At 43.0% G+C, this 19,978-nt stretch overlaps 1 protein-coding gene across 2 annotated transcripts in view; it reads left to right on the top strand.

The window, feature by feature from the left end:
• The window catches only part of CSGALNACT1 (chondroitin sulfate N-acetylgalactosaminyltransferase 1), a 354,308-nt gene that overhangs the window by 6,756 nt on the left and 327,574 nt on the right, over positions 1–19,978 (top strand). Inside the window, exon 1 of one of the 2 annotated variants that reach the window (XM_044225262.1) lies at positions 9,922–9,995. The exons of the other annotated variant lie outside the window; for it this stretch is intronic. The gene's annotated coding sequence lies outside the window, so the exon portion shown is untranslated. Of the gene's footprint in view, positions 1–9,921; positions 9,996–19,978 lie in introns of those variants that run through there. 2 annotated transcript variants of the gene reach the window in all.

The raw sequence follows: 19,978 nt of genomic DNA, 5'->3' as shown, positions 1-19,978 counted from the left end.
GGAAGACAGCTAGGAAGACAGTGGAGAGGAAAGCGTTTGAGCCTTGGGAGCTAGGCAGTCCTGGGGTCTGAATCCCAGCTCCACCACTGCCTGACTGGGGCTCCTGCTCTCATCATTGAACATCTCTGAGCGCTTAGCTTCTTTGTGTACATGAGGGGGTGGGGATAATCATACCTTACAGGCCGTAGAAAGAATTAAAGGAACTGTTAGAAAGGAAAGAGCCAAGCCTCCAGACATAGTAGGTGCTACAGACAATGGTGTTCTTCCTCTTCTTACTTCTTGCCCTCTTTTCTAAAGATTTATTTATTTATTTGAGCGAGCGAGCGAGAGAGAGACAGAGAGAAAGGGTGCATGAGTGAGAACCTGAGAGCAGGGGGAAGGGGCAGAGGGAGAGGGAGAGGGGAAGTAGACTCCCCACTGAGCATGGAGCCCCTCGCAGGGTTATTCATCCCAGGACCCTGAGATCATGACCTGAGCAGAGATCAAGAGTTGGACGCTTAGCTGACTGAGCTAGCCAGGCACCTCATTCCCCTTCTTCCTTCTTATCTGTCTCTCTTCCTTCTTTCCCTTTTCTCTCTCCCTGCCCACCACACCCCCCCCCTTATGGGGGCAGAAAGAAATATCCAAAAGGAAAAAATATATATCCAAAAGGAAAAAAAAAAAAAGAAAAGAAAAAATATCTAAATTTGAGGTAGAATGTGATGAATTCATTTAAAATGTTACTTTCTGGGTCTCCCTCTTGGGGCCTGGGACAGACGTGGTGTTGGGCGATCTGTGAGCTGGTGCCAGCGTAGGGTTCCTGTCACACTGGGTGGCTACCCAGGCCGGCCAGAAGAGGATGAATTCCAGGAGACAAAGGGAGCTTGGAACTCAGGATAGGTGCCTTATTACGTGCTTTTAGCTCCTTGGTCTCCTACTGTAGGGTTTTTCCAAAAGCAGCAGCTCTGTTGGCAAGGAGCAAAGTCAGAATTATTAGTTGTTGCCCATTCCTCTCTAGATCGTCAAGAGGTAGCTGGAGTCACAGGGAAACAAACTTTTTTTTTTTTTTTTTAATTTGGTTCCAGTTGGAGCTGTGGTTAATACCCCCAGATCTGTTTCACAGGAAGGCAAGCCAGGTGCACAGGGCCCCGTATAGAGTCCTGCTGTCATTTCTGTAGAGTGGGCTGTGTTTTAAGATCAGGGAATGTTTTTAGAGAGATGTGCCTAGTGGTTTTATGATAATGGGCCACCTTGTTTGGTGTCCAGGTAGATGCTATGTGTGGTAGGGAGGGAATGAGGGCTTTACAAAATCATTACAGTTCAGGACTGTCTACCTCAGCCAGGAGCAGGAGGCCTCGACTCATTATTTATGATGCATTGGCACAGAGACATAAAACAGTCCTTCTGTGAACAGGCACACAGAACCTGCCCAGGTGCAAGAGAAGCTTGATTCAGAGTTTTTTTTTTTAAAATGCAAAACATTTAAAAAGCATCAAATTGAGGAATAGTCTATTTAAAACAAGTTACTACAGGGGCGCCTGGGTGGCTCAGTGGTTTAAAGCCTCTGCCTTCGGCTAGGTCATGATCCCAGGGTCCTGGGATGGAGCCCCCACATCGGGCTCTCTGCTCAGCAGGGAGACCTGCTTCCTCCTCACTTTCTGCCTGCTTCTCTGCCTACTTGTGATCTCCGTCTGTCAAATAAATAAAATCTTAAAAAAAAACAAAAACAAATTACTGCAATTTTCAGAAGCCCATTTTATGGAATTAGTAGAGTGTATTGAAATGGACAAGCAAACTTAACAGCAGCAGCAACAACAGACTTAGTGGGAGGAAGAATAGTCCTTGAAATGAAATCCAAGTTAGTTTGTCTGGTTCTCGGGAAGATTAGGGGAAGGAGGGTGTGTGCTGAGTGCTCTAAGTGAGAAAGTACAGGAACCAGGGGACTGAATGAGGAAGCAAGCAAACAGGGTTGGCAGTTGGAGTCCGTTCACCCAGTTTCGCAGCTCCACTCTTTCTTCACTGTGTGATCTTGGGCAAGTACATTAATCCCTTGGAGCCCAGTTTTCTCATCTGTAAAACGAGGGTAATAGTTCTTACCATATTGGATGGTCTGCTGATTGATTTAGATAACACATATAATCCGCTCAGCACATGGTAAATATTGCATATCAGCAGTTATTACTACAAAGGCCCACAGGAAGGACGCATGGAAGAGAAAACAAGGATCAAGGAGCTTTTGGAAGACCAGGAGGAGCATCCTGTATCTTCCCTGGACCTTGACATTTCTAACTCTACTCTTGGATAGCTTTAATGTCTCAAGTTCTAGATGATTATAATCATATATGTCTTGAACACCCACCATGTATATGTTACTATGATAAGATGCTTGGGTATGGACACCAAGCCCAGAAAACCACCTTTGGTATGCTTAGGTAACTTCCAGTTTTAGATCGAAAGGAACAAGGTGGTGGCTGGGACTTACTGTTGAATAATGAGTTCCTACTGTGCCCTGGCTACTTTAATTAGCTGTCCAAAGGAGAGTAGCAGTCCTTTTCTTATTTCCTATCTATTATATACACAAATGGATAGGAAATAACTACTTCTTTTTGTCCTATTATAGATGTAAGTAGCTCAAAATGCTTAGGATACTTTTGGATGTCTTATTTGCATATAAATAGGATTTATTTAAATGCCACTGTGGCTACATAATGAGGAACCAAGGGAGGAGACTTGTGTTCTGGGGAGAATTTCTTAGAATGTACCTATGACCTCTGAGCTCTGGCTTCCACCTAAAGCATGTTCTTTGGTGGAAGGTTCCTTTTGGTTTTTCACTCATGGCCCATAGATTTTGGGGCCTGAATAACAGGGGTGAGGTCAGTTTGAAGTGTGTGTGTGTGTGTGTGTGTGTGTCTCTCCAGATGGAGGTGTCGACAAGTTGCCATAGAAGGAGACTAGATTGGGGTGGCTCAGTGGGTTGGGCCGCTGCCTTTGGCTCAGGTGATGATCTCGGGGTCCTGGGATCGAGTCCTGCATTGGGCTCTCTGCTCAGCGGGGAGACTGCTTCCCCTTCTCTCTCTGCCTGCCTCTGCCTACTTGTGATCTCTGTTAAATACATAAATAATTTTTTTTTTTTTTTTAAAGAAGGAGACTAGATTGGTAGAGAAAGGATCCCAGAGCTGACTCAGTCTGTGGGGATGAACACATTCTTAATCCCTAAAGTGGGAATTTAATCATTGACACTCAGGGGCCATTTGAATGTAAAGCAATGACGTTTATGGGCTGTGAATGGATTCATCAATCCAAATGGTGGACAAAGCCAAAATCTGAGCATAACACTAGTAACCTTGTTGGATCAAGTAAGCTGATTCAACATCTTGGGTCTTGAGTTGTCTCGAAAATGGTTTTTCTTTGAAGAGAGTATGTTGTTCACTCAAGTAATTAATAATCTTGAGGATGTTTTCCATGAATATCCTTTGGGAATAGAGGAAAATTTATCCAGCTGCACTGGAATTATCTTTTTGTCTTCTGAGAATGAGTCTGAAAGAATACCTTGGTCATTATTAATGTGGAACAGAGACCATGAGAATACTTCTTTAGACTTTTCATTCAGAACTGATACCTTCATGTTCATGTTCTTGGGGAAATGAGGTAGGAATTGTTGTAGGAACTATTTTGGGGGCTTTTTGGATTCTCTCCCACTCAAGACAGTGACCTCAGGAACTGACTGTAGAAATGATTTGCTTACTACCTGGACTATGCTTTCTTTTCCATCCTTTCAAGATGGTGAATTTTACTGATGGCCACAGGGTGACCAGTGAGTATTTATACCTTCCACCAGTGTGAGGCAGGTAGGAGGCAGGTGTTGGTCCTTTATAGAACCTTCCAGTTGCTGGGAAGTCATGAGGAGGTGCTTGTTTGACTTGTGGTGATGGTCCAGCTCAGGGTAAAGAGGCATGGGAGGCACCTGCTTCTCTAGATTCCTTTCCCTTTTCTCTGTAAGTGACTGTTTGATTATTCTTGGGCAAATGTCATGTGAGGGTGAAATGGACAGGTATTACTGTTTCTCCTAATCACTTAGGAATGAGGGTCAGAGAATGAATGGAGGAGCTTTGAATAAAGCTGGCCATGTTTATTGATTTTATCTAAATGAACTGGAAGTCTTTGAAATGGCAACAATGCATATTTGAAAGGGATGCATGGGCCCCGGAGGATTTGTAGACTTCATTTAATAGTCTAGTTCATGACTTGCTGGAGTTGGAATTCACAGGAGAATCATTGGTTGACAAAAATACATCAACAGGATCAGTGTTTTCTGAGATCATTTGGTCTAACATTTCAGTATTTTGCAGAAATAATAGCACCTTAGAGATCATTTTGACCATTTCTGTGTTTTGCAGATGAACAGAAAGAGGTCCAGAGAAGCACAGTGACTTATCTAGGATGACCCAGCTACTTGGTAGAATTCCATTGTTAGGAATTTAGGTCCATTGTTTCTGTAATGCGTCATTACAAGGCACCATGGCCAGCTGGCAGGTAATTTTAGATGCCCCTATGACAATGCTGCCTAAATACCTGCCCACTCTCGGGTCGTTTAGAATCTGGTTATGGCCATCCTGCTGTGTGCTTGGCACTGTGCTCAGGGCTAGAGGTGCATTGATGAGAAGACAGGAGTTTCTGACCTTAAGCAGCTCGCAATAGAGTGAATTACAAAGCAGGGAACGTATTGTCAAGCTGTGGCTTAATGACATGTGGGACATCTTCCCTGGGGATAGTAAGTTCCCGGGGCCCACTGTGAGGCCAAGGGGATTGGTTTTTATTTCCTGTTGACTTGACAACATCAGAAGTGGAAATCTCGGCAACCAGCTTCGTGGGTCCAATGGACTCTAAATGCTCTCAGCTTCATTTGTGCATATCCAGCTAACAGGTTAAGATGTGAAATCTTTTGTTCTCTGCACTTCAAATCCATGCTTTTTCTGGAGAGAATTGGTAAGAATAGTTCTAGAGGAATTTGTTTGGGGACACAAATGAAAAATGGGATTGTTTGTGCCAAAGAGAAGTAAGATGTGGATATGGGTATCATTGTAGCTAAGTCAGGGGTTGAAAAATTGGTTTTTCAGGTAAAACGAGGCCCATTTTATCCTGGGAATGCAGAAGTGGGAGAAGGTTAGGAAGAAATCCACTCTGTGCTAAACACTATTTGAAGCACTTTATTTGTGGAAATTTTTTAAACCCATGCAATTATATTTGAGGAACTGAGTTTTTTTTTTAAGATTTTATTTTATTTTTATTTATTTTATTTTATTTATTTGGCAGAGAGAGAGTGAGAGATCACAAGTAGGCAGAGAGGCAGGCAGAGAGAGGCGGGGAAGCAGGCTCTCCACTGAGCAGAGAGCCCGATGCGGGGCTTAATCCCAGGACCCTGAGATCATGACCTGAGCCGAAGGCAGAGGATTACCCCACTGAACCACCCAGGCACCCAGGAACTGAGATTTTTATCGATGAACTACCTCAGTGGGGTTAGATCACTATGACAGGCAGAACCAGCATTTGAATGTAGGTCTGTTTGTCACGAAAGCTCCTACTTGCAAGACTGTCACTGTACCTCTGTTAGTATCAGACTTTACATGATGGCAGGCACTGTCGTTGCTTCTGTGTCCTTGGATCACGTAGACTCCTGGAGCATAGAGATATAGTACTGGACATAGTTTTTCAGTGCATCCCAAGGAGTATGTAGCACAGTATGTAGGCGCAGTGGGTTCTCTGTGCTATGCATGGAATGAACAAATGCAGCCACTTAAAAGTCAACAGGCTTAGTAAACAAGTGGGTTCATGAATGGGCAAGTTGCCTTCTAGGATCTTTGTATCTGCATGCAAAGCTGGCCTTGGAGAAACTGAACAGATAACCCACCCTTAGAAATCTCTTACTGTGATTTGCAGTTCATAAGCATGCCTGTTTTTAACTATATTCCTGTGTGCTGTTTGCTTACTTTGTGTTTTCTTAAAAGCTACCTATAAACAAATTATATATTCATAATCTTGTGGCAGGCTGGGTGGATTTAATAGTCAGGAATGCTTCCAACACATTAAGTGTTCTTGAGCATAATAAAAAGGAGGACTAATTATCTAACTGAAAAGATTATAACAGAGATGTTGGACATCTTGACTCAGTGGGATTTTTGACGGCAGCAAGAGTGGTTAGGAAAAGACAGCTCTGAGAAACAGCAGAGATGAGTGTTTTGAACCGAGTTATTTTATTAAATCTATGGTGTGGGTGTACCTATAAGAAAGAGGACAGGACTAAATAATGCATGGAGTGTCTGGGGCTGGAGTGGTAATTTGAAAGTACGTGGCTGGTGTTCGCAGTTGGAGTCTGTGAGGTTTTACATTTAATGACTACCTTTCCCGGAGCCATCTGTCTCTCTCTTTAATAAGCAATATTCCTTATCAGGCCTGATTTGTGTACATTGATTACACCATTATACTTGTTAAATATTAAAGCATTTTTCCCCCTTGTGTGAAGTCTAATTAGGCAAAGTGTTCAGTGCAAGCCCGGCATTATCATTCAGAATCACAGCCTGGTCATTACCTGCGATGTACCTCAGGTTCCTGATCATTTGTCTTTTGTTCCCGCCCCATCCCCCCCTTCTATCAGAGTCCAGTGTAACAAACATAGTGCCTGGAAGTTTGGTGAGGTGTTCAGCACTGTTGAGCTGTTAAGAAGGGCCCTACTACAAAGATTATGAAACCTCTTAAAAACGGCTTGCATGGAGCACTGGGTGTGGTGAAAAAATAATGAATACTGCTTTTCTGAAAATAAATAAATTGAAAAAAAATGGGTGGGGAAATTTATTATCTATAGTTTGCTGCATGAGTCAGGCTTCTGAACAGATATGTCTGATAAAATTAATTTTTACTAAATTAAAGAATCTTAAAATAGCTCGAGAGGATAAAAATATGTTACAATGGTGTTTGGAAGAAGGGAAAGCCAATCAGTAAGTAGCTGCATCTTCTACATACTTCTGAGAAAAAGAATTGTCCATCTCAAGCCACTGTCCCCAGAAGGGCCATGTGGTAATCCATTATGATCCTTTTCAACTTATTTCTTCTGTACAGACTTGTTCAAAAATTTATTTGCATCACTGATTTAATAGCAAGCATTTAATTAGTCCAGAGCCCAAAATAAGATTATTAATCACTCTGATATGTTTGGTAAGTTATCTCACCTCATTTTGGGACAACCGCTGTAATGAACGTTGTCTTTTTTCCCTTTTTTTTTTTTTTTTTTGAGGTCTTCAAAGTACTTTATCATTTATTGTTTAAATTTCTAAAAAAAAAAAACAAAAAAAAAAACTACATTCTACCGTGAGCGTGTGCAAACACACAGGCACATGTGTGCTCACCTGTGATCGGGGCCCAGGTTATTGCTTAATATTCTCAATGAGAGAAGCTTTCAAGCCATAAGTTTCATGTGATGTATGTTATCAGGCAAATAGGTTTTTCCCTCTCAGTAGCCCCAGCAGCTCATGTTGGGGTTTTTGAAAGTGACTTTATCCCTTTACAGTTGCAAATAGCAGTGGCATTGCGTTGTGGGAAGCAGTCTGAATATCTCCTTAATGTGAGAATTTATTTTGAGTTGTTTTTGAGTATAGGCAAATCAAAATGACCTTTGGCTCTTGATTAAAATACAGATACAGAGATCAAAGAATGGAAGGAACTTAAAGATTTTCCCAAACTTTTCTGCTTCCCAAATGGGCAAGCTGCCACTCAGAGAGGCAAAGAGGTTCAGCCAAGTTCACATGGGTATTAGCAGCAGGAACTGGAGCTCTGTTGTCCCACCGCACTTTCTCTTCAGGACAGTCGGAGACCCTTGGCAGAGGATGACGACTGGACCACTTCCCGTTTCCCAGGCCCTTCACAGGTATAGGGTGCCCTTGGCTTGGGTAGGTTAGAAAAGGTCTGAAGGAAGGATTGCTGCTTTACAACCAGCTGAAGACAGAGAGGCTATAATCTGAATCTATCTGGGGTTACAGAAGAATTTACATTTTATGTTTGCTAATTGGTATATTGCTAGAAACTGAGAACTCAGAACCAATGCCTGCCTTTGAGCATTTCGGCATTCAGTGGGGAGTCAGCAGGAGAGGAGACAGCTGCCTGGGGACAGCCAGGGGAAGATCAGCTGCCACTAGGCCAGACTGGGGCCCAGCTGGAGAGTCAGGTACTCTGTTTCAAAGGCCCAGAGCCTGCTGTTTTCAGCCTGTGATGACCATTATCAGGCCCCAAGGAGGTCATCGATCCCCAGGCCCCAAGGTTGAGGCAGACCCAGCAGGCACAGGGGTTAATTTATGTTGACAAATAATTACGGAGATGGTTAATGACAAGGATGTGGGTCAAGCACGTGGGGTCTGAAGCCTAGTGTGTTTGGGTTAACTATCTGCCACATACTAGTTGTGGAGCTTAAGCAAGTGTACATTGATTATGCCATTACCACTCTGAGCCCCACTTGTTTTGTCTATAACACGGAGTAACAGCAAACATTTATATTATACTCACTACGTGACAGTTGCTGTCTCAGAGTTTTAGGAATATTCACTCATTTAATCCTCACAACAGTGCCATGAGGTGAGAACTACCATTACTCCCACTTTACAGATGAGGAGGCTGAGACCCAAGAAGCTTAATGTACTGCTCAAGGTTACACAGCTGTTAAGGGTCAGAGCTGGGGTTTGGATCTTGGTCTCCGTTGCTCTTTAGCTCTCTCCTATGCTGCCTATCACCAGGATGAAGATTTTTTGTGAGGCTCAAGTGGCATAAACATGTAGGTATCAGCTGTCATCGTGAGTTATAATAAAGCTAATATTGCCTTAATAACAACAATAAAATCTACATGATCAGCATCTTCTTTTCCCATAGACAGGCTCCAAAAAAGCCAGATTGTAATCAGAAAGTTGCTTGGACTCTTACAAAGGTCATACAGAGAGAATTCATGAGACTTTATCAACTGTCGCTACTGCTCAGGTTGGTATCACCAACGTAGAGTCTGCTAGTGGGGTCCACTCACTTGAATTTCTAGCCAGGACTCTGTCTCAGTTCCGGGGGCTTGCGGACTTTCTCTGCCCCATGTAGCTGTGAGCTACCAGTGAGCACCTCTGTAATATTGTCCCCCACTTGTCATCCAGGCAGTTAAGAAGGTTAGATATGCTAAGGGCATTGTCCCTAATGCAGAGCTCACCGCCACTACAGAAGTTGCTACGAACAACACCCTGATGCTTCGAGAAAATCTTTCAACCACTAGTGGAAGTCATTTTTTGACCAGCTTCCTCCATTTTGTGTCGAGTTTACAGCCTGATTCTCAGAGAGCAGTCTTCTTTCCAAATTACTTTGCTGTGGAGCTTAGATATTATTTTGTTTTTGTTCTTTTACATCGTAGGCAATGAATAAATGTATATATATGTAATGTGTGTGCACATTTTAACTTATAATCATAAAGAAAATAACCACCAGATAAACATCTAGAACGTTCTCTTTGAAGCCCCTCGCATGTGCTTGTTGATCGCATTTCCTTCCTTCATCCTGCCCCCACACCCACCTCAGGGATAAGTGCTCTTCCAAATATTGTTATTGTTTCCTTGCTTTTCTTTACGGTTTTACCACAAATGTGCATCCCCCCGTAAGGCATTGTTTTTGTCATAAGCAGCTGAGTTGGAAAGTTTGACTAATGCCTCAAGATGTACTAGACAGAAGTGACTAAAATACGTTGTGAGAAAGAGCAAAATAGGCATTTTCAAAGGAGATATCTGAACATCGGGTTCACAGCTCTTGAAAATCTTCACTCTGAGGGTATAGAAAGCATCGATACAAGATTTGTAAGGAGGATTTATTTGGAGAAGCTGCTGCTGTGAGTTCACCTCACCCCCTTTTCCTGGAAGAAGCATGAGGTGGGGGAGTTGTTCCTCAGCCCCATCCTGGAGAGAGGTCGCCCGGGGAGCTGGGAGCGCAGCGGATTGGCTTTGACTCTGGTGAGATGTTTTGGTGTTGGGCTGAGTGGGGAGCAGCTGCGATAGGGCTACCCCCACTGCCAAGTTTGTTGGAGCGATTGTGCGGTCTTCCCATGGACCAGATGCGGCCCATGCGGGGATGGAGAGCCAGCCAGGAGCCGTTTGACCTCTGCCCAAGTGGCGCCGCCAGCAGAGAGATTAGCAAGTGAATTTTAGGGGCGTGGGTGGGGGTGGCAAATGAAGGACCTGAATGTATCACTTATATTACAAGGATTTTGAGGGGAGCCCCTGGAGAACCCACAAAACTACCCATAAGAGACAGGGAGTCAGGTTTAAGTAGCTACTAGTTCAGAGAATGCGAAGCCCTCTGTGCTGGTGAGGGTACATTTGCCTGCATATAAATGAAAGAACAATGGTAAAGAAAATTAAAGAATAGAAGTTTATTTCTCTCTTACGTAGAGTAAGTCAGGACATAAGCAATTTGTGGAAAGGATGGTGGCTCCACACGGTTAGGAGGAACAAGCCTCCTGGTTCGCTGCTCCCATGGCCCTGAATGTGTCCTCAGGCTCATGGAGCTGCTAAAGCTCCAGCCATCACGTCATGTTCCAGGCAGCTGGAGGAGAGGAAGGGCAGAGGAAAGGTCTGCTGCCCTATCTCTTTTAAGGATCGTTTCAGAGTATACCCCCATCATTTTCACTTGTATCTCATTAACCAGAGTTCAGTCACGTGTTCACGCCTTGCTCTGAGTGAAGCCAAGAAATCCAAGCTCGTGGGGCAGCAATGGGCCCAGCTTAAAGCTGGGATTCTTTTTGTAAAGACAGAGGGGCTACTGGGTATTGGGAGGCAGCAGCGGCCCCTATCACTTTATTTTTTTATTTTTTATTTTTTCCAATTTATTTATTTTCAGAAAAACATATTCATTATTTTTTCACTACACCCAGTGCTCCATGCAAGCCGTGCCCTCTATAATACCCACCACCTGGTACCCCAACCCCCCCCCCCACTTCAAACCCCTCAGACTGTTTTTCACTTTATTTTAATGGCAGTTGCAGCCAAGTAACAGCAGCCAGCAAGCAGGGCAGGAAGTGGGTTGAAAAGATAGAGGCCGGCAGCCTGCCTATACACATCCTAGCTGGGGGTGTGAGGTGGGGCAAGAAGTCTTTTTTTTTTTTTTTTTGCCTTACTGAAAGGGTCCATTAATATATCGACCTTTACATTTCATTTCCTGAATCACAATTGTATTTTGTGACTTCAGCTAAATTCAGGACTTTGTTACCTGGAAGTGGCAGAGAATTATGGGGCCTGCTAGAATTTCCCTTGAGTAGCAAAGGGAAAATATACCCCCGAATAGTATATGAATTTCAACTTGATAAGATTTTTTTAAAAAGATTTTATTTATTTATTCAACAGACAGAGATCACAAGTAGGCAGAGAGGCAGGCAGAGAGAGAGGGGGAAGCAGGCTCCCTGCTGAGCAGAGAGCCTGTGGGGCTCAATCCCAGGACCCTGAGATCATGACCTGAGCCGAAGGCAGAGGCTTTAACCCACTGTGACATGCAGGCGCCCCGATAAAATTTTTACTATACATAACCACTATGCCTTTTCCGTACCTAAAAACTTAATAATCAGCCTTTAAAATCACCTAATACCCAGACCATATTTAAGTTTTTCTTATTTTGTAACTGGTAATGGATGTCAAGCAGATTCACTGTGGTGATCATTTTGCAATATATACAAATATAGAATCAATTACATTGTACACCTGAAATGAATATAATGTTGATATGTCAATTATACTGAAAAAAAAAAGCATACTCTAAGCTAGTAAGTCTGCTTATAAGGGTTTATTCTTAGGAGAACATCAGACTAGTATGTAAAGATACAAGTGTAAGGTAGGAGAGGTGTGTGGGGGATGGGCGAAGTAGGTGATGGATTAAGAAGGGCACTTGTGATGAACTTCAGGTGTTGTGTGGAAGTGTGGAATCACTACATAGTGCACCTGAGGCCAATATTACACTGCATGTTCACTAACAGGAATTTAAATAAAAACTCAAAAAAAAAAAGATATAGGTAAATCATGTTCATTGAAGCCTTATCTATAGAAAAAAAATTCTAAATATCCATCAATAGGAAATGGTTAAAACATTATGGTACCTCCTGAGAAAGGAATTATTAGGAGTCCTTAAAAATGATGATATAGATAATTATTGATGTGAAAATATGATTAAAATACATTGATGAGTGAAAAAAAAAAGAATTTTCCCTATCTCAAAAAGTATCTGTTTCTTTGAATCTCATTTGCAAAAGCTGAGCATGTGTGTTAGCTGTATTCCAGATGTGTGGGAAAGCATGCACAGATTAGAATGTGGTGTTCCTCTATCAGCAGAAGGACTTAAACCTCTCAGCACTCCCTTATGCATTTCCTCTGTTAAAGACGAAAAGTCTTTTTTTAGGAATTGAGGAGGAGGTTAGTGAAAATCCATATCTATATAAAGCATTGTGTGTCACACATCTGCTGACTCCTCAATCAGAAAGCTTGAGACAGTGGAGTCTGACTTGGTGGTTATCTTGGACAGGGAATTGATTTATTCTTAATAATGGAAAGGACAGGTCTTTGAAGTGAAAATAATAGAATCTATTTTACGCTTAAATAGAATTTCACCTTGACCATTGGTAGAGCGTGGCCTTCAGATGCGATCTTGTGATGGTAACATGCTGTAAGGAGCATGTTCCAAGTTGGCAAGAACGCTTTGTAAAACTGTGTATTTAGAATATATGGATAGGATTGTTTTAACTTAAGTCAGATTTACTGGACACCTTCCATAGGAAGCACTGCCATGTGAAACAAAAGGAAGAGAAAACAGAAGACAGGCTCGCCCGGCCTGATCGCCCCAGTTCTGTCCAGATGTTCTACTTTTTGTCAAATTCTTTGATTAATCCTCAGAAATCCTCTTTCGCTGCTACCCCATACCCCAATAGGTAGTATGAAGCGGGGGTTAAGATGTATAATTGTTTGAAAGTACAGGTACTTCCCCTTTTTAGTTATTACTATTATATCCTCTTAATACTTCCAAAATGAATTTGAGATGTCTACATGATCGACTTTCAGAAAGAGCAAATTAAGAACAACAACAAATCCAGTACAAAGTTATGTCACCAAACTTTTCTTCATAGGCTGTAGTAATACAGGGGTATACAGATCACAGCTCATACAGTGAGGTAGTGTGTTTCACAGTGACATAATTTATAAAGATCCACATATGTAACTTTTTTGCAACTTGGTCTATTGCCAAAAGTAAAGCGTCTGTGAATACTTCTTGCTTTTGATATCTATTGTGAACTCTTGAACCTTGATGTTATTTTTGTTTATTCTTTTAACACATGCTCATCAAGCCTTTGCTATGTGCCCTGTATTGTCCTGATGCTGGAGGGAGACCACATAAAGGCACAGCTGCTTTTGATTCTAATTTCAGGGTCAGGGAAATTTAGTATCTAAGTGAAATGAAAGGTCAACCACTGGCCAGTTAGGATTTGTTTTCACGTTCTGGTTTTCAAGAGATGGTACTTGAGCCCAGCAGCTAATTCTGGGACATGTTTTATGGCAGCTGACAAATAGGATTAACCACAATAGACAATTATTGATCTTAAACTGGTGTGTCCTGTAGAGACAACTCTTAAAAACTCTTAATTTATTACTTTAGGAAATTAAAAAGAGTCTTTTTGAGTGTAGATTTGTTAGTTCATATCCATCAAAGGCAGTAGGAAGAATACAATTAGCCATGGTAGTAGTTTATTTGAAAACGTGTCATTTTTAGCACACTAGTTTCTAGAAAAGGGAGATCTGAGTCAAGCTAGGTTGATCCAGATTGTAATGTTAGCTTACATTACCTGATTCTTGTAACTTGGAAGGTTGAGGATGGATTGTAAGAAAGGGTTTGGCAAATGACACTTTTTAAGAGAAAGCGTCTTGTTTTCTGTGCACTATCAATGCCTTACGGCCATACAGAATTGAATTCCAAAAGTAGAACTGTGGCATGTCCTAACAACTTGGTTATTATTTGACTCACACTTTAATTTATTTTTTTTAATTTATTTTAATTTTATTTTCTGAACTATTCACCATGGCAATAATTTAAAAGAAATTCTTAATATAAAATTATAGAGGATGTTGACAGGTAAATATCTGTTGTGTGTTAAGAATTAAAGCCTAAGCAAGAGTTTTTTTTATATTGTGGTAAAATATACATAACAAAAATATTTATCATCTTAACCACTATTTAGCTTATTTTTATCACAAGTTTGTTTGAGGCACTATGTTCTAGCTAGCCTGATGGAATTTCTTTTTCTTCTTAGAGAGTTTTCACTAAAATATGCTATTTATGTTGTTGTGTAATGAGTTTATTTTCAAAGTAATAGTTTCAGACATTCTCCATTTTAATCTGGTAAATGTTGTTAAGTAATCTACATAAACAAAAGCTCTCTGGGGTCCTGAGTGATTTTTAATGGTGCAGAGGGATTCTGAGACTCGAAGGCTGGGGAACTGCTCTTGGTCTGTAGGAATTTCTTATGGAAAGGTGGCATCACATGTTCCCTGGTCTTCAAGTCGTAAAACGGTGTGTCACAAACCCCCGTCTTGAGAGAGGTGACGATTCCCTCCTGTAAGGAAGGCCTTCCACTTTTCCACCCTCCCTAATCCCAGGGTGGACCGTTGGCAGGGTTAGGACCCGGATGTTCCCATGTGTTCTCCTTCTCTCAGGGCTATCTGTTCAAAGTCCCCCTGAGCTCCAGAATGTGTCCTGGTGGCACAAAGAATGCATGAGGCTGTCCGGTCTGTCTGATTGTGGAGCGTGAGGGCTGGTTTCAGCTGACTTGGGAACCGAGGTTCCCAGTTAGCAAGGACGTTCTGGCCGGCGGCAGTTAGGGTGTGGTTTGCAGGAGGGTTAGAATGATGGAACACAAGAATTCCTTCACTGTTATTGACAAATGAATACCAGCAATTTAAAGGACATGCTGCTCTAGGAACACAGTCAGAGGGATGACCAGATACCGTCCGAACACTCCATGGCCGGGTGGGCTGTCACTCTTACTGGGGAGTCTACGCTGCTCTAGTCGCTCGCTGGGCCTGGGAGGGACAGTTGCCAGGTGGACACACGTCCAGGGCTCTGCACACAAGGATGGTCGGTCGTCAGCTCAGAGCAATGACCTAGTTATTCCCTTCTGTGGGTACACCTTACACATTTTACTTTTTGCTCATTGCCCCATCCCCCACCTTTCTGATTGGTAAAGTCCATTCAGAATAGCAGCCTACTTCAACATTGTAATTCCATCCCCAGCATGGATGTGATAAAAGTTTAACAATGCAGAACATTTCCAGTCATCTAGTATAAGCCGTTTCTCTATTAGCAATTTGATTGTAAATCCTCCACTTTGCAAATTCTTAGTGACTGGATTTTCAAAACCTTCCACAGCCTGCCGGGGGCTGTGCCTGGAGCCACATGTCCTGTGACCTAGTAGTTCTTTCCTGGGTCTTCATAATCCTTTGCTTGGTTTGGAGTACTCAGATATGGGAATGGTGCAATTGTGGGTCTGAAGAAGGGAGTGTGACGACCCTCAGTGTGCTTTTTACCTTGCATTTCTCAAGAAAGGGGCTTTTCTAGAACCGCAGCAGATGAGAGCTATGATTGCAGGCTGGGGGATTGCTACATATTCCGTGGCCGCCATCAGGAAGGCTTGGAAGGGTTCATCAAGGAAGTCTCCAGTCTGGTAGGCTTCTCCAGCACCCCCAACGTGAGGTTTCCCCCTCTGCACACAGGGGACAGCAGTGACATCAGCATCCCCGGCCTGCTCCCGTCATCTGAGCTCCCTCCAGGGAGTTGAAGGATGTTGGGGGATGAAAATAATGTCATTTCCCAAGTGCAGAATGTTGGGGACTTCTTCGTGGGGCACGGTTCAGCTCTTTTTCCTCACTGCTGTGGAGTGAGGAAGGGGGCCCAGGAGACCTTCTAGGCTCTGGGTAGTGTGGGATCCCCCTTCTCTGTGAGGTCAAGACAGAAGACAAGGAAGGGGGGAAGGTCTTCCCTTCACATTCTTAGGTATGTACCCTGGCCTCCTGCAGGAGGTTGTTCCTGGGCTGGGTGGCTGAGGAGAAAAACAGGGCTAGCTTGAAGAGAAAGGAATGAAAGCCCATCAGTTTGGGTTGGTAATGCCCTCTGCCCTCCAAGGTGAAAGGAGCCTGTATCCAGCATAGCTAGCTAGCTAGCTCTCAGATATAGAAGTCTCCTCAGCACCCTGGGTTGGCCAGTCTGTTTGATTAATTCTGGGAGCAGCAAACCCCTGCTTTACAAGGCAGTCCATTCTGAATCTGGATGGCTCAGCTGGAAAGTTTTCCGTAGTTTCTACCCATCCGTCCTCAGTTCTGCCCCTCAGAGGCATGAAGAAAAGTGGACAGGAATGGGTATTCGTCTGCATAGAAGCACTCTCTGCAAATAGGCGCCTGGTGATGCGATAAGCAAGCTGGCAAACACACACATGAATCAAGGAGCAGAGACTCCTCTTTACCTCCGTGTGTTATTTTGTGTTATTTAACTCCCTTGGTTTAACAGCCTAGAGGCTTCTGAGTGTGTGCATTAGTTTTCAAAAGATATTACTTTCCTTCCTTGTGACAGTGGTACATTTCAGCTCACACTTAGTGGAATCCCATAGGTCGAATTTAACTGGCTTCTACTGTGATGGAAACATCCATGGGATATTTTGTAAAAAGGAATAGAGGAAATTTGTGTTAATTGCCTTGGGGAAATACACTCAGTTTCAAAAAGAGAAGGAGCCGTTAAAAATTTTCCCTTGGTAAACTCATTTAGTAACATGACATTTGTAACCGGTGACTCCTCACCGGGGAATGGGGACTTGCTTAAAGGACAGTTTTAGTTCCATTTTTTACTTCACCTTCTGGAAAGACCCAAGTTCAAGGTTGGTCAAGACTCCTGGGATGAAAGAAAGGGTTAATTTTTTCCACAGACTGCACTGTGTGACTACACACACCTCAAAACATTCCAGAATTTTTTTGTAGAAATTGTAAGAAAGTATTAAAACTTGAGAAATGAATTAACAAGCCACCTTTTTATGCAGCGGCAGCGTGGCCCATCACTGAATGAATAGCACTTTATTCCATGACTGCATAAATCGTAGGCTGAGATGTAGAGCTAGCGTGTGGCCTCGAACTCAATGAGGGTGTGTGTGTGTGTGGACTTGGATCAGAACGAGCCTGTGCAAATAAGGTGGAAAAGTCCCACCTCAACTCCCAGAACCCCGACACAGAAGAATTTCGAATAAGACTCTATCTTCAGCCCAAACCGATGTGTTTAGGCATTTCTTCAGGTTTCTTAAATAGATGGTTCTTGTGATGGCACTGATAATTCTTGTTATATGCAGAAAAAATGCTCAGTATTTGAGCCTTCGTCCTCATTCACTGTTCATTTGGAGGGCTGACTAGTAGCCGTGTTGTTTCTCTAAGTCAAATACCTGAAATACAGCTGTAAAAAATGAAAGTGCTTTTTTTGAAATAATGTAGAAATTGTAATTATTTCTATATTCCTTTGTGCTGGTCACTGTCATGTTTTACACAGACTCGTTCCCTTAATCCTCTGAGGCGGGGCCACACGGGCTTCATCTTAAGAGGACAAAGCTGAGGCGTTGACTGGCCGAGTAACTCACCAAGCCGTGCCTCTAGTCATGGGGGAGCCCAGGTTTGAGCTCTGGCCGCCTGTCCTGAGCCTCCTAGAGTGCAGCTAGTTGAGGTGCTGTCACCCTCCTAGACACATCTTGTTTCCACTGAATTAATTAGGAGAAGGCCAGGAGGTTACAACAATGAGACTCAGCAATCATTTTAGTGGCTTAGGAGATATAAGTTTTTATTTCCCTCTCATAGGGTCTGAGGGGAGCACTCCAGGTTCGCAGGGGAGTTTGCTACATGGAGTCTTTCAATGACCCAGATTCTTTCCAGGTCATTGCTCCTTCATCTTAGGGATCTTATCACGTATATACGATGGGAGCTGGGTGGTGGCAGCGCTCAGATTCTACCCTCTGGGAAGGGGAGGAGAGTGTGGAGGTGCCGCCATAGCTTCTGCCCTCAGGCTTCCTCGGCCCAAGCGTGGAATGCAGGACTTCTGCACATCTTCCTCTTGAAGAGAACTTAGTCACCCCTACCTTGGTCATGTGGCCACACCCACCAGCAGGGAAATATGGGATATGTGGTCTAGCCAGGGTTTTAGGAGAAAGGGGAGAACAGAGTCTCCAATGGAGACAACCAACAGTCTCCACTATATGTGTAAAAAAGAACATAATTATCTTGTTAAATAATATATCATCACTGTAAGAAAGCTGGAAAGTAAAGGAAATATTTAAAAAAGAGAAAAAAGTCACTCCTAATTCCACTAAAGTGGACTTTTTATTTCAAGTTGTCCATTGTCCATTCCTTCCCACAAGCCCTTTGATTTCCTTTGAGACATTCCACCTCTTCTCTTAGGATGGTGTCTCATGGGATTGAAAAGCAGGTATCTTTGCCCTCCCCTAGCTCTGGGGGTATGTGTGTGACCTAGACTGGGTCCATAGACCCTTTCTTCCCAACGATTTGAGGAGAGTGAAAAGGAGATTAAAAATGCTGGAGTAGGGGCACCTGGGTGGCTCAGTGGGTTAAAGCCTCTGCCTTCGGCTCTGGTCGTGATCCCAGGGTCTTGGGGTCGAGCCACGCATCAGGCTCTCTGCTCAGCCGGGAGCCTGCGTCCCTTCCTTTCTCTCTGCCTGCCTCTCTGTCTACTTGTGATCTCTGTCTGTCAAATAAATAAATAAAATCTTTTAAAAAAAAATGCTGGAAAAAAAAAATGCTGGAGTACATTTATTCCTGGTGGTAGCACCTGGACCAGTACCTGCAGGTCTACCAGTGGCCTTAGTCTTCACGTACAAGCTTGGCGTTCAAGCTTTCAATCTCCTGAGCTCCCAGAATTGTAATAAAACCCACTTTGTTCTAGTTAGTCAGAATTGGTCCCTGTTGTTTGCAATTAAAGATCTCTGACTGGGGCACCTGGGTGGCTCAATGGGTTAAAGCCTCTGCCTTTGGCTCAGGTCATGATCCCAGGGTCCTGGGGTCGAGCCCCGCATCGGGCTCTCTGTTCAGCGGGGAGCCTGCTTTCTCCTCTCTCTCTGCCTGCCTCTCTGCCTAGTTGTGATCTGTCTGTCAAATACAGAAATAAAAATCTAAAAAAAAAAAAAAGTTTAAAGATCTCTGACTGACACGCTTGCTGTCTAGAGGAAGTTTCTCCCAATGTTTGTCTCATAATACATTTTACATATTGTTTATATCATTTTATACCCATTTGAAATACAAGTATTTTTTCCATTTTACAAAAGTAGCTGGATAATATTAGATTGCATGGATGCTCCATATTTATTAAGGTAGTTAATAATTTTTTGTGTCTTAAAAACTTTTTTGAAAATTATGCATCATTTTTGGACCAGAGGGCTATTTCATTTATTAAAGGTCCGGAATACTGTTGCGTTAAAATTTACTTTTCATTTATCTTAAAGTTTGTAACTATTTATAATACCTTTTTTTAAAAGATTTTATTTATTTATTTGACAGACAGAGATCACAAGTAGTCAGGCAGGCAGAGAGAGAGAGAGGAGGAAGCAGGCTCCCTGCCGAGCAGAGAGCCCGATGCGGGACTCGATCCCAGGACCCTGAGATCATGACCTGAGCCGAAGGCAGCGGCTCAACCCACTGAGCCATCCAGGCGCCCCCTATTTATAATACTTTTAAGAATCCAAATATGTCTCATTCATATGCTTCTTTTTTTTTTTTTTAAGATTTTATTTATTTATTTGACAGGCAGAGATTACAAGTAGGCTGAGAGGCAGGCAGAGAGAGAGAAGGAGGAAGCAGGCTCCCTGCTGAGCAGAGAGCCCGATGCAGGGCTCGATCCCAGGACCCTGGGATCATGACCTGAGCCGAAG

Source organism: Neovison vison, chromosome 11 (genome assembly GCF_020171115.1).
Source record: "Neovison vison isolate M4711 chromosome 11, ASM_NN_V1, whole genome shotgun sequence".
NCBI lineage: Eukaryota > Metazoa > Chordata > Mammalia > Carnivora > Mustelidae > Neogale > Neogale vison.
This window is presented reverse-complemented; position numbering and strand designations above follow the sequence as displayed.